Source organism: Argiope bruennichi, chromosome X1 (assembly GCF_947563725.1).
Source record: "Argiope bruennichi chromosome X1, qqArgBrue1.1, whole genome shotgun sequence".
NCBI classification, from domain to species: domain Eukaryota; kingdom Metazoa; phylum Arthropoda; class Arachnida; order Araneae; family Araneidae; genus Argiope; species Argiope bruennichi.
Window position 1 is genome coordinate 74,537,197 of NC_079162.1, and position 14,433 is coordinate 74,551,629.

The 14,433-nt window shown below is 29.7% G+C and overlaps 1 protein-coding gene and 1 long non-coding RNA gene across 4 annotated transcripts in view; one reads left to right on the forward strand and one right to left on the reverse strand.

The window, feature by feature from the left end:
- Positions 1-14,433, reverse strand: part of LOC129958589 (uncharacterized) — a 172,613-nt gene that overhangs the window by 96,175 nt on the left and 62,005 nt on the right. For all 3 annotated transcript variants that reach the window (XR_008783249.1, XR_008783248.1, XR_008783247.1), the window contains exons 4-5: positions 13,010-13,061; positions 5,855-6,012 (exon numbers count right to left, since the gene is read on the reverse strand). This is a non-coding gene — a long non-coding RNA (uncharacterized LOC129958589). The remainder of the gene's footprint in view (positions 1-5,854; positions 6,013-13,009; positions 13,062-14,433) is intronic.
- The window catches only part of LOC129958588 (ileal sodium/bile acid cotransporter-like), a 99,541-nt gene that overhangs the window by 28,340 nt on the left and 56,768 nt on the right, over positions 1-14,433 (forward strand). The gene's annotated exons all lie outside the window — the stretch shown is intronic.

Consider the following 14,433-nt stretch of genomic DNA (forward strand, 5'->3'; position numbering starts at 1 on the left):
AGTTTATATCAAGAAAAAAATTAAAATTACAACTGTGTTCCGAATTAACTTCTTTTTCTGGCATGAAAAAAAAAAAAACTAAAGCCGTATTTCGCCTTGTACTTTTTCTTTTCGTTGTCAGTCTTTTATCCACAATTAATTTTTTTTTCTAAACAAATTCATAGATGCATGGTTTAGTTTAGTTTAGTTTAGTTATATTAACGTCCCGTTTTAAAGCAACACTAGTGCTATTTTGGGAAGGACCTCGTAATTTTGAGTCGCGGTCAGATGACGAGGACAACACCTAAGCTGGCACCCTCCTTTCCAAACTTCCATACCACAACAGTGGGTGGACATTTGGTCCCGACGGAATTTAGCGTGCACCAGACCCGCTTACAGGACGGTTCTTCGATGGAATCGGGTCCCGAACCTGAAACTGGTTCCAAAGCCGAGACCTTTCCACCAGGCCACCGCGACCCTAATAGATGCATTGAAACTTACATAAGAGATCCTTGGCTTAGCTATCAAGTGCGACACATTTCTCTATTTCCATGTTGTAGAATTATAACAACAGCTTTCAAATCACGACAAAAAGGGAAAAAAATATTTCCAAAAATTTCAATTTAATTTCTTATATTCGGTCTTTACGTGAGATGTTTGAAAAGTTGCAAATGTATTTAGATTTCTCCCTTTCTTCCATGTGCAAATTATATGAGGTACACAAACAAATTCTGACAAATGCATAAAATGCTTTGAGGTACATTTACTAACTTTGTGGTACAAATTTATTATTACAAGTATATAAATTATTTATAAAAATAAAAACAATACAATTTGAAAAAGGCATTCTTCATCATTTCGACTTGGAGTTTTCCTGTGAATATAGTCATCAAGGACTTCTTTAGTACAAGTTTATAACCAAGCATTAAATAAACATTAGCAACGAGTGGGGTTATTTCTGTTATTAGAAAGAAGGATAAAACGCATTTTCATGTGAAAAACGCGACAGAAATTAACATGCGTGGTTCTTTTTCTTTTTTTTTTTTTTTTTTTTTTTTTTTACGGTTTAATTAAGTACATTCAACGCAAGCAAATTGCACGCGAAATACGAAATCCTTCGCCACTATCACATATAACTCACATTGTTTGATGTAAAGAGAAGAATCAAAAACAAAAAATAGCGTTCGGCGTTTTAAGGTTGCTTTTAACCCGCCTTCAGTAACATGCCGGAAATACCTTCCGATTCTTGATTTTTACAATACATATTGAATGAAATTACAAATATTTTCACCAAAACAATGTATTCAAGGAAATCAAAACAAGATTTTCACAGTTAGACAGCCATCCAGTTCCTATATCAAAAAATGACAATAATGTTACACAGCTGTACAGTACCTACTTAAAAATGACAGCAGTAAATATACACTTCCTAAAACTTAAGTCATCGCTCATATCTATCTTCCAATCATAGTACGAAGTGAAAGTTTGAAAAGTATGAAATAATGAAGTGGAGATATGTTCCTACTCTTGATTTTTACAATAAATGTCGCATGTAAATACTAATATCTCCCCTCCACCCACCCCCCAAAGCAATTAGAATCTGTACTGAAAGCTATCAAACCAAAGTAGCAATCGCAATAAGACAGATATCTAGTTCTTGACTTTAAAAAAGATCATAGTAAATATATACTTTATAAAATTTAATCATCACTCGAATCTGCAGCGTGAAAGTTTAAAAAGGGGAGTACCAAACTAGAAGCGATTATCTACGGAGGTAATATTCAGAAAGACTGACCAATGACAGAGTTTACAGCTTAATCTTACCAGAACCTGTGATGTTATTTGGCAGCACTGAAGAGATTTAAGATTACCCCCCCCCCTTTTTTTTTCAATATCCTTTCCCAGTTTGTGATAGCATTTAGCATCACACATGTAACATGCTTTTCTAAATATCTCCACTTTGAGCCAGAGAAGGTGTGATAAAGCCTATATGTTAGCATGATCTGGATACACAGAAATAATAAATAATTTTGATTCATTCACAATAAGTGAATAAATTTTAAAATAAAGTATTTTTAAGCATTTTTTAAAAAATTTTTACTAACAAATAATTTTAGCCAGAAAGGATTCACGTTGATAGGTTTACTGTTATTACAATTTCGAAAAAGAAATGTAATCTTTATATAATCGTTCATTTTTTCATCCTGTCTCGATAAATACCACTGTGGGACACCTCAGATATGAGGGTGAAAAGCTGCCAGCTCAGGGATTGGTTCTCGCTTTCAAATAGGTACATATGTGGCCGTGTTGCTCTCCAGGTCTATCACCAATGACGGGTAGTACTTCTGTAAAAGGTATAGGGACCTCAGCCCTTGTACACAAGCTATTTTAACGTCAAACACAAAGCTCGATTTTATTGGCCGCTGTGAGTCAGTCATCCAGATTGAAGGCAGGGATAAATCCTTTATGACCCTATCTCGGTAACTGACTTTCGATATTGTTAATACTGTATACTAGTTAAAACTTAGAGAATATCAAAGAAAAATTGATTATGCCATAGTAACAAAACGTTTTTACATAAAATGTTCAATGATAATAGTAAATTAAATCGAAGGATTGAAAGAATCCAAAAATTTTATTCACTTCAATAATTAAGTATTTTAATTTAGTCATTTAAAATTTTATTCTATTAAATTATTTCGAAATTAAATTAAATTCTGCAGCGCAGGAATTAAAAATAGAAAATACATGAATTTTGAACATTGAAAGAAACTCTTTTGCAGGTAATACCATCTCAGTTTTATTGCAATGGCGCGAATAATTTTCCTGATATCATACTTAATTAAACGTTGCTCTCGATGGGAAAATGTTTGTTATTTAATGAAAAAGGCAAAAAGTTCTAGAAAATTCACAATTTAATGATAAGTATGAAGGACAAAAAACTGTTTTCAAAATATTTCGTAAGAATCACTTGCTTAGTTTTGATGCATGTTAATTTGTTTACTAAACATAGAAACTTATGAGAAAAATCTTTATTAAATTTCAACAAGTACATGTTACTTTGAAATAAAAAGTAAGATACTAATGAAATTAACTCCAGATTAAGATAATCATTTGATAACATATGTAGTTTATAATTTAAAAAATAATGACTTTATCAGTACCAAAATATTTTATAAATATTTGTTTTCTATGATTGTTCTAAATAATACATTCGTGCAAAAATAAATCGTAAATTACATCATTAATTTCCCCCCAATTTATTACAGTTTTCATCAAAGATTCTACTGTGAAATATTATTTATTAATAATTGATGAGAAAATCGATATGATTTCAGATATCTGAACAAGTTTATACAAGCATAAAATTATTTGTATACCTGAAATTCCAAACAAGAAAATTTCATCGTAAGAATGCTCTTTCCAATTCCGTTTTATTTACATTCACATAAAATTCATCTAAAATCACGTTTTCTCTGATTATTCTGACATATAATTTTTTATAGAATGTTAATTTAGGAAAATGTGTAAAAAAAATAATAATAAACTCCAATAAAAAGAAAATATTATTGTTCACATCAAAGCAATGCCAACGAAGACATAAAAACCACTATTTGAAGAAGTCATTGTACTATAAAAAGAATATGGAAATAGTACGTAGATTTATACAGAAAAAAGTGCGAAAGTGACACCTCGTCCATGAAAGAAAAAAAAGTTATGAAATAATATTCATGGAGAAACATGCCAGACGATTTAGCAAGAATTAATGACTTGGTTTGGAGAATATTACTATTCATCGTGATATAAAATTAAGTTTTCACAGAAAACATTTTTAGATAGGTAGAAAATATAAAGCTTTGAAAAAGTAAATTTCTTTTTAATGCTCACAGAGAAAGAAGGATATTGGATAAAATTATGATTAATAAATGCTAAAAATCACTAATTAGAAGACAAAAACAGAAACAAGCAGGCTGTCAGTATCCCTTACTTAATGAATTCCATGCAGTTTAAACAGAATGAGGGTAATTTTATTAATTGATTCAAATTCTTTTTGGAGACCTAGAATAAGTTATTTGATAATATGTTAGATCGAAAGATTATTTTTTTTTCTTTGAACTCTTTTCTCTCTCTCATTGGAAACCCTTATGACATGCAGTCACCTATTTTCTTTGAAGGCAAATTTTCAAAATACAATACGAATAAGAATTTCAAAATTATTGCCTTTCAAAATACAATGACAATTATTGCTTTCTTATGCTTTATGAACTAGGTGTTACACAGTTTTATAAAAAGCCTTATTCCACTGCAACAAAATTTGCGGAAAAATAAGATGTTTCAAAAAGTGAAATTTCTTCATCGGAAGAGTATCATAATAAATTGAATATGTTACAATAATCATAGAATCGTGTGTGTACGTACATTTTCCTCTCCAGCCCAAGAAAAATAGGATGCGAATACGAAAATTTTAAGGCTTTGTCCCCTTCTTCCATTTAAGTTTTCAATTTTATAAAAAGAAAAGAGAAAAGCACACAAATTAATTCATTAAAAGACCATAAAAACGAAAGGCAGAAGTGAAAATTTGGATAATTCCATCAGTAAAGGTAGGTTTCTTAATTTCATTAAAATATCTTAATCAGCTGCATATCAAATTATCCAAACTATACGAATTATACTATAAACGGGCACTGTTTGTAAACACAGTGTTTTTTCTTTCATCCGAAAAATATATCATCGAAATCATAGCTCAAGGCTGCAAAAATAATAACAGTATTGACAAGGATAAGTGAAGAAAAAAAGAGTAAGAAAGAGGAAGAGATGAATATTATTTTCGACTGATCATTGAAAAAAATTGTTAGCGATTTCAATCCAAAGTGAAAAGCATTTATTTACTTTATAAATATATATCTCCTTTCTATATTTATAAGACAAATAACTGGAAAAGAATGAAACAGAAAAAAAAAATTCCTATTTTGATTCGTTTTTTGCAGTTAACTGTTACTTTCATACCTTATGACACAATTTCTGTGTCAAAAGAATGCATTGATGAATAGTAATTTCCATCAAGGTCAAGGTTGTTTCCGAATTTATGACACGAAGTAATACGCGAACATCCGGACGCGATCATCTTTCAAGGAGAAATAGACGGTGACACATTCATAAGAATCTATGAAGCGGAACCATGAAAAAATATTCTACTGAATTTCAAACGCATTCATACGAAATTACTAGAAAACGGCAAAATAAATCCATCTTCCAAATGAAAGCTGGATATAGGGAATTATTCATGGATGACCGAATATGTGTACAAAACACATTTTTTTTCAATCTTATGCACAGTAATTTAACTGTAAACCATGTAACATTTCAATTATACGGAAGAAAAAATATTTTTTACATTTCTGCATTAAAAGGAATGAATGTTGTACGAAATAGGCATCTTTTCTTCATATTTGTATCCGAAATTACCTACAATGCGTACAGACGATAATTATGTTTAGAGATTATGATTTTATTAGATATATTAAAATGCTTCAATAGTTTTAAAACAAGGTTAAGTTTGTTCTAAATGCAATGAAATTTCAACGTTTGATGGATTATGCCAAAATTTATTCTTGGTCAAAATTAGAATTCTTGACTATAATAAAAAAAATATATATAGCTGGAACCTTATTCATCTTGAGTAAATAAATTTTATTCTATTGAAACTTGACACTGTCACAAGATAAAAGAGGGAAAATTAGCCTTAATACTAAATTTGGCGTTGAGTTTGACTTCCCTTATGGCAAAGACAGTATAGTGTCAATGGAAGTTGCTATTTTACTTGTATGCCTAAGAAAAGCGCACATTACTAAAGGGGAAACAAGTGGCTCAATACCTGTAAACTGGTCTATCCATCACCATCAGCTTGTGTGAATCCGTCACAGTGGATCCTTAATAGATAACGTACGCTGAGTTACAGTTATCACCTCTGGTCCGTTACATCATTGTCATGTGTGGTGATTTCAATAATTCAAAAGCAACTCCAAAGTCACTCTAGAATAAAAAGGCTGATTTTCTTAACATATTCTATATTGATTAAACAATAAGTAATTAATTAAACAATGATTGTTTGAAATGGACAGTGAAATGAAATTGTATTGCCTGATTAAAAGAAAGATTTCTCTCCTACAAATGCATCTTTTTCAATATTAATTCGTACAATTTCCGTCTTTCGTCCCTTTCCTCACTTCAAATGTAAGAAGGAAATCATTCTTATAAGAAAAAAACAAAAACTGGTATTCGAAAAAAACCATTCTTGGTTTAATATAAATGCCAGTACTTTATTTTCTCTATCTGAACACTGCCAACCTGTTAAAAGAGGCGGATGTTCTGAATCCAGAAGCTAAGTTCTACTAAGAAATCTTCCTTAAGTTAAAAATACGGTAGTACCTTAATTATTAGAAAATTAAATCTTTATATTTCGATGTCATAAGCAGATACTATGATTATATGATATTCCCCCAATCACATTCTTAAATGCTTAAATTTTACGATTTTTGAGATTTTAAGGGATCTTCTATTGTTTTTGGAGATCTTTGGTTTCATGGAGGTAGTATAGCGCAGTTATAGCACCTGGGATTAGAAACAACAACAACATGATGCTCATTAATAATGATTGATACTATGATATCTATATCATTAGATATTTACTTATGAAACAAAGAAATAGGGATAATATTGCAGATTCATCTTTAAAAGCAAATTATCTTCTCACGTCATCAGAAAAGAAAGGTAGTTGGGACGTGTAGTGACTATGAAACAAGCATTGAAGTTTTTCCAAGAATCTCAGATGGACTAGTACAATCATTATGGCTAGTACATGTCTGTAGACAGTTGCTTGAGCTATTATATGAGCTGTACTATATAAAATATTATAACGAAAAAGAATGAATATTAATTTAAATTATATAACCTTAACAAACTCTCCTGAAGGGTGAGTGTATTCATCTATTCATCAGGATGTGTTTAGCTTAGTTAAAAAGGGATCTGAACGGAACGTGACTTTTTTTTAAATGTAAGTCGACGAAAAATTGATTGAATGGACATCATTTATCTCACTTTGTTTTATACTGAAGTCAACAGATATGCAATATAAAAATAAAGTCATACAAAGTACCATACATCGTGACAAATACATATATGTCATTCTATTTCAATTCAATATTATGCATTTTGGTATTTTCCCCTCCACCTAGAAAGTAATATATGAGTAATCTTAAAAAATTATTACCTTTTATTACCTAAAAAAAATGCAGATACTCAAACGCAACAGGTTAACCAATACAACAATCATTGCGCGATTCAACGATTGAACCGGATTTGATACACAGAAAAGAAAAGGCATTCCTCTTTCGAACACAATTTCTAATTCATTATTCAGACATTAAACTCGCTACCGAAAGTGTACTCCGCAATCGCATTAAGGGTTTAAAAAAAAAAAGTCAGCGCTTTCAGTCAGTCAACCTGGACCTCAAGCCATTCACGTGCGCATTCAATAGCATGTAGGTCAGGAATGTGCCGTAAACGTATGGTCACGTTCGGAAACTGTTTTTATTTTGCAATTCTCGCGAATCTTATGATAGAAAATTATGATTATAAAGACAATGCAATCAAAGTCTGGAAAGAAATTAATATGCAAAACTAATGGCATGGCCCCTAAAGTAATGGTTTCATTTTTTACCTTTGAAGGTTAATATTGGCTCTTCATACTAAAGCATGTTTTTTGTCAGGGTTAATGAGCATGCCTCAGAAAGGATAACGTATAATTGGTCTATCTTCATAGTAAAAAGAAAAAATAACATTTTGCTGTTTTATTGGTTTATGTATAATATTTGTATGTACTACACTGCAACATATGGCTTCATGTATACCGAACAGATTCTTGATAGCAACATCATTTCTATTTCTTACGTGTAACTAAATGCAAAGGATTGTTTATCACTTTTATCAGTAAAAAGAAAGTACTCATTGTAAATCATGAAAACAATGTTATAAAAGCAAAAAGGCACCATTCACGATAACTTAAATTATGCAAATATAGCAAAGGTAATTTATATGCAAATATAACAATATATTTACAATATATATAACAATATTTAATGCAAATATAACAATATTTAATATAATAATATATATAATTGCAGCATGCTCACAAAGAAATTTCCCTTGTTCAATACATTAGAGTTGCAGATCAAAACTATTTCATTCGAAGAAAATCCCATAAAATGTCAAGAAAAGAAAATATACCGCAATTATTTTTCCTTTTCATTTGCTATATAAATATTGCAAAAGTAGGACCGCTGGAATGGAAATCATAAAACTTCATGCTCATACTGATTGCATTAAAAACCGTACATAATTATCAAATTAGGAATAACATTTGTAATGCGAATCAACATAAGACATAATGCCACTTTTAAACATTTTTACTTTGTATTGCAATTATTAGGTACAAGGTTAGTCGCCGGGCGGCACAAACATATTACTACTTCTATAATTACTCACTGAAGGATTAGTGAATTTGAAGGAGAGAAATGGACCGATCGTTGTTGCTGTATCGAAAAGTCGTATGTCAAAAACGCATACGGCAAAAAATCCGAAATTTTAATGACATTGTGCACGTATTTTGTATCGACAAAATGTTTTAATAAATTTGGCATACGACATTTTGAAATGGCAGTAATATTACTTTTTACTAATTTAACAGCATTTCGTTTTCCCAATTAAAATCTACAGTCAGAATTTTTTTTTTTTTTTTTTTTTTTTTTAAGAACTAGTAAGAGCGCTCATCTCTTCAGCTTCCTAGTATTCTTCTAGTATAGTACGTATTGGGCTTAGCTTAAGATACGAAGAGATTAGATATGGATTTCAGAACAAAAAAAATTTCTCTATGGCCAATAACACAAATATTTTCTTTTTGTAATGTATCATATACGAGGAGATAAACAACCAGGAGTGGTCTCCCTAAAAGTTTCTCGCATATTTTCTAATAAAGGCGTTATTTCCCACCTCCCCCGCAAAAAAATTGTGGACCTTGAGTAAGGCAGAGAACACTTCGCAAGGCACTGGTATACAATAGTATGGAAATACTATAGTAGACCTTTGGCGAGAATTTAGCATTTTTACTGAATATATCGTACGATCCTTGGTGATTCATCCCTGGCAAATGGTTAACAGTTCTGAAAATAGAATTTGTATTTTAGACTTGTTTTTCCAAACCAAAGACTTGTTTTGAAACCAAAATTTGACGCAGAACTACAATTGTAGTCATAAAATCGCACGGTAAATTTGATGTATTTAAGTCAATGCGTTTTTGAATTATCACGTTTACATGTTTCTGAAAGTACAGACCGATAGACGGTCAACCCTTATTTGAACTTGGCTCAAAATTTGATATGTGTCTACACTGTAGATGTTAAATTCTGTGTAGCGAATTTTATTCATCGAGTTCTCTTCTTTTTGCAGTTATCGTGCCAATTTTTATTTGATCAGATGGGAAAATAGACTTCCTCTAGATGGATTTTGTTCAAAATTTGATAGAAATCTACGAAACTGATGTAAAGACCATATACTAAATTTCATCCGTCTGGCTCAATACGTTTTTAGTTATCTTTGTCACAGACAAACAGATATAATGCCAAAAATGTATTTTTCGAACTCAGGGAGACGTGAAGATTCGTCAAAATCTTGAATTCCAATTTTTGACAATCACAATATTTTAGGAAATTAAAAATAATAGGAAATTGAAAATTAAGAATGAAGTAATTGTCTAAAAAACTACTCAATATCTTATTTTTAGAAAATTTATTTTTAGGAAAGCGTTCACACAGTACTGAATCAATTCTAAAGTTCCATTTAAGATTAAAAAATTTTTCACTTTCGTTTACAAGGGGGAAAAAATTAATACTTTCTGAATTTTACTTTTCATTTTCAAAATTCACCCATCGCAGATAATATTTTGGAATTTTGTTTTCTGAATGTACACTTTGTCTTGAAAGTGCTTATACACGTGCTGTCAATGAACTTGGAAAGACAATTATAGCAAACACAATTTATAAATAACATTTTATGTCAAGGTTAATTCCGTGTTTTCATTTTTTTCCCCTTAAGGGTTAAAAAATAAAAAAAGTTGCATAAACTTATTTGTATTCAAGTGTGGAAAATATGAAAGATCCATTGATAATAATTGAAATGAAAATATTAATAGGCGCAAATGCAAAAAAAGGGGGGGAAGCATAAAAATGGTACGAATCGTGAATAAAGCAGTTCATCCCCCCCCCCTTTGTAAGGTTGCGTTAACCCTTTCTAAGGCCGTGGGAAGTATGCTTCCCACCAAATTTATCAATCTTTGTATGAAATTATGTAGGTTGGCCTAAGTTCTGACAAATTTTTTTAGAAAGACAGAAACTTAGATGCTTCAGTTCTTTATCTCACACAAAATGATGCGTCTTGGTTTGTCACTTAATTACTAATTAACCAAATTAATTAATTAATCAAATTAAATTTATTTAATAAGCTAAATGCATCCCTTTTCTTATTCTAATTTCAAACCTAAAAATATTTTAAAATAATATAACTAGGAAAAAATGGCCCTTTAAAGGGTTAATCAAGAATAGATAATCTTTAAACAGAATTCTCCAGAAATATTTTGTTCGGTGTTTGTTGATAGACCGCAAAAGAATTTCAACTCAGCTTGCTAGAAATACAGTTCCATCCTAACAAAACTCATCAATGTGAAATTAATAAGAGATTTGAAGGATAAAATGTATAGAGGAAACCTGATTCATCACATTTAGCGATTTTAAGAACTTCAAATAAAGGTTCTAGATAAGATTAGACAAGTCTAGACTGCACAACTACGATAAAAGACGCATTAATTTTGTAAGCTTCAGAAATTAGGTAATGTTTCGGGTTGAAAATTAGATACAGGTAAAATTTCAGTTATCCATTATTTCATTAGCCTGAAACTGGGAAGTCAAATAAAAATAACAGATTCTCGGAAAATTGTTACGTTTTGAAATACGCATTGAGTTATAACGACGTATATTTCGTAGTTATAATTCCAAATTGCCCAATTGAAAATATATCCTTACTAATTATATCTAGCTAAAATAGTTAAATGTTTAATATACATTATCGTGGATTAATAGCTGTAAGTAAGCTGGTAGTTTCTTCGTGAAACTTACCATCATATTACAAAGAATAGTCAGACGACAAAAAATGCGTAATTCATCTAATCAAAAAATTATATTGTACATATTTTAATAGATGTATTCATGCAGAAATGCATAGATAAATCTATGCAAGTATTTTAGTGGGGTTTCTTATGTTGCACTGAATACGATAGAGAAAAAATAATATTTAATTTCATGGAAATCAGTAACGTATTTCCAGTCTAAAACGAAACATGACTGCTAATTTCATATATTAGTAAAAACAAACACATATAGGAAACCGTTGCAAATAAGTAAGATCTTTAATTAAATGTTTAAATAAGCCTCCTAAACAAAATAGGCCAATTAAAAATTATTCCTTTTGAAGCAATTATATCATTATAAAAAAAGCATGACAATCTTTAAAGTTGGCTGAATTGCAAAATAACCTTAGATTTTTTTTTTTTTTTTATTTTTTTATTTCCCATATTTCAAAAATAAGTTTCGACTGAACATTACAAATGTGAATGTGCATATATTTAAAAAAAAATAGAAATTATAAACTTGTTATTCCTTTTTAAAAAAATTATTTTGCTATAAATATTAGAATAAATCTTAATAGAGTTAACTCATGTGACCATCCATCATGATCCTGATTAATTATCAATCTTATGGCGAATATAGTTGTGTGTATGCTTAATAAATACATCCACGTCATTTAATCCGAACGTGTATATTCTTGACATCCCTTTTTGTTAATTTTATTTTTTTATTTATTTTTTTAGGAATAATATATATATATATATATATATATATATATATATATATATATATATATATATATATATATATATATATATCGCTTTCTCTAATTATTTGAAAGAGTGAAAATAGAAACAATATAAAAATCTACAATACCGTTCACTAGATCAGTTACAGGACAGTAAAGATTTGTTAAACGTATTTTTTAACTAACTGCAATAGCTTCTTATTAAATGGCAGTACTAAGGAATTTTTATTTCAAATTTGGTGCAGGATGGTAATAAAAAAAATTTCTTCTCATGGTGTATTCGACGAGAAAAACATTATTTGGATATTGAGGTAATGATTTATGTGGGTTCTGATTATTCTCTCCATCTGTAAACAAGCATTCTCTCCAAAGTATATTCTAAATGAATATCTGCTGAATGCTACATGCCGCAAAAGCTTCACAACTTGTTGCTGAATGTTTTACTTCCGGATCCGTTGGATCACAAGTATACATGTTAATAATTCTATGAACGAACGACTTTAGATCTTTTTTTTTTTTTCATTTCCCATATTTAAAAAATAAGTTTCGACTGAAGGTTATAAGTGTGAATGTGCATGTATTAAAAAAAAAAAATAGAAATTAGCAACTTGTTATTCCTTTTTTAAAAAAATTATTTTGCTAGAAATACTAGAATTAAACTTAATGGAATTAACTCATGTGACCATCCATCATGATCCTGATTAATTCTCAATCCTCTGGCGCATACAGTTGTGTGTATGCTTAATAAATACATCCACGTCATTTAATCCGAACGTGTATGTTCTTAACATGATTTTTTTTTTTTTTTTTTTTTTTAGGAATAATGCGCTGCCTTTTTGGATTTTGGGGAAAAAATTCTTAAATTAAAACAGAAAAACGATCAAAGAGAATTTCTTAAACCTAGATCAAAATGTGAATTGTACTCAAAAATCTAATATTGCGAACTAACACACTGGTATATAAAGCTATTCATTAAGCTGTGAAAATAAAAATTATTCAATTAAAAAGTTAAATAAAATGATTTCAACATATTTAAAAAGGTACTTACATCATCTTCAGTTCAAGTTAATTCTTCTGCCTTGGAATCTCCTGTTTTCAAACTGAAATATAAAAACACAAAATTTAACACTCAACCGTTTTTAAAATTAATACTTACAAAAAACAAATCTTTTATTGCCGCTGTATCGTAATTAAAAAGAAAAAATATCAATGTTCAACGATTTTTTCAAATTCTAAGTCATTTTACACTGAATTTCAATTTAAAGGTAAATTTAAAACTCAAAATTAACTTAAAAATACGAATATAGCTTACTTTTATTTATATTTAAAAAATATAATATGCTTCTAATTGGCTTCATGTATTACTTTCACTTCATTTTACTTTGTGCGTGTGTGTACGTATGTGTGTGTGTGCGTAATGCACAAAATTCATTAATGGAAGTTAAGACATATATTATTTAGCGTTGATCAGGATTTTATTTCATGACTTGCCTTCTGTTTTTGAGTCTATTCTATGGATAACATAGAAAGACAATATTATGATCACTAGATACATGCAATGTTAAGAGTAGCAATGTAGGGGACATTGTCTACATTTGGGTAAGAGATTCCACATTTCCTATCTATATCACTTATATTCTTCTCAGTTCATTTAGAAATTGTTGAAAATGATATTGTTGCATCAGTTATGGCGTGTTTTTGGAAATTAAAGAAAAATATAAGGACTGAGATCTAAGGAAAAAATATAGGAAACTATGAATCGACAAAATTATTTCATTTAAAATACGGTTTTTAGTTATTTTTAAAGCATATAGTTTTAAAATGAAATGGAATTTTTATGGGTGTTGAAAAGTTAAAACTTTTTTCCCTTTGAATTCCCTTGGAAAATATATAATACATGTGTCAAATGCACATTAAGATCGACATCACCGTGTGGCTAGAATTGGGACGTTTCAATCAAAGCTGCGACGCAAAATACAAAGCCTATCCACAGTCCCAGACTAGAAAACTTTTGTTAATATTTAGATATTAAGGTAAATGTTTAACCTCTGTGTATATGTGCTTACATTTTGAAAACGTAATAAATTTAAAATAATTTTAAAAAGCCAGCTTTTGATACAGAACGAAATTTGAAACGAAAAATAGCCATGTAGAAAAATAAAAGCTGTTAGTTGTAAAAGAAATTAAAATATAAAGTAGAAATTCATTCGTATGTATTTAGTATGAAAACATAAAATATTTTTAATTTAATCGAATTCTTCGCTTTAAATTTTTGTGTTGAATAATTAGACCGCCAAGAAAGAGTAAAATATCATCGAGATGACCTAAATTTTAAATATTAAAGGACAGAGGTGTGGGGAGGAGCGGGGACCTTCTGTAGGTAAATACAGTTTTTAAGTAATATCCGCTTACAATTCAACAACAAAAAAAAAAGCACTAGCAAGGAAAATTTAAAAAGACATTAAAAAACAC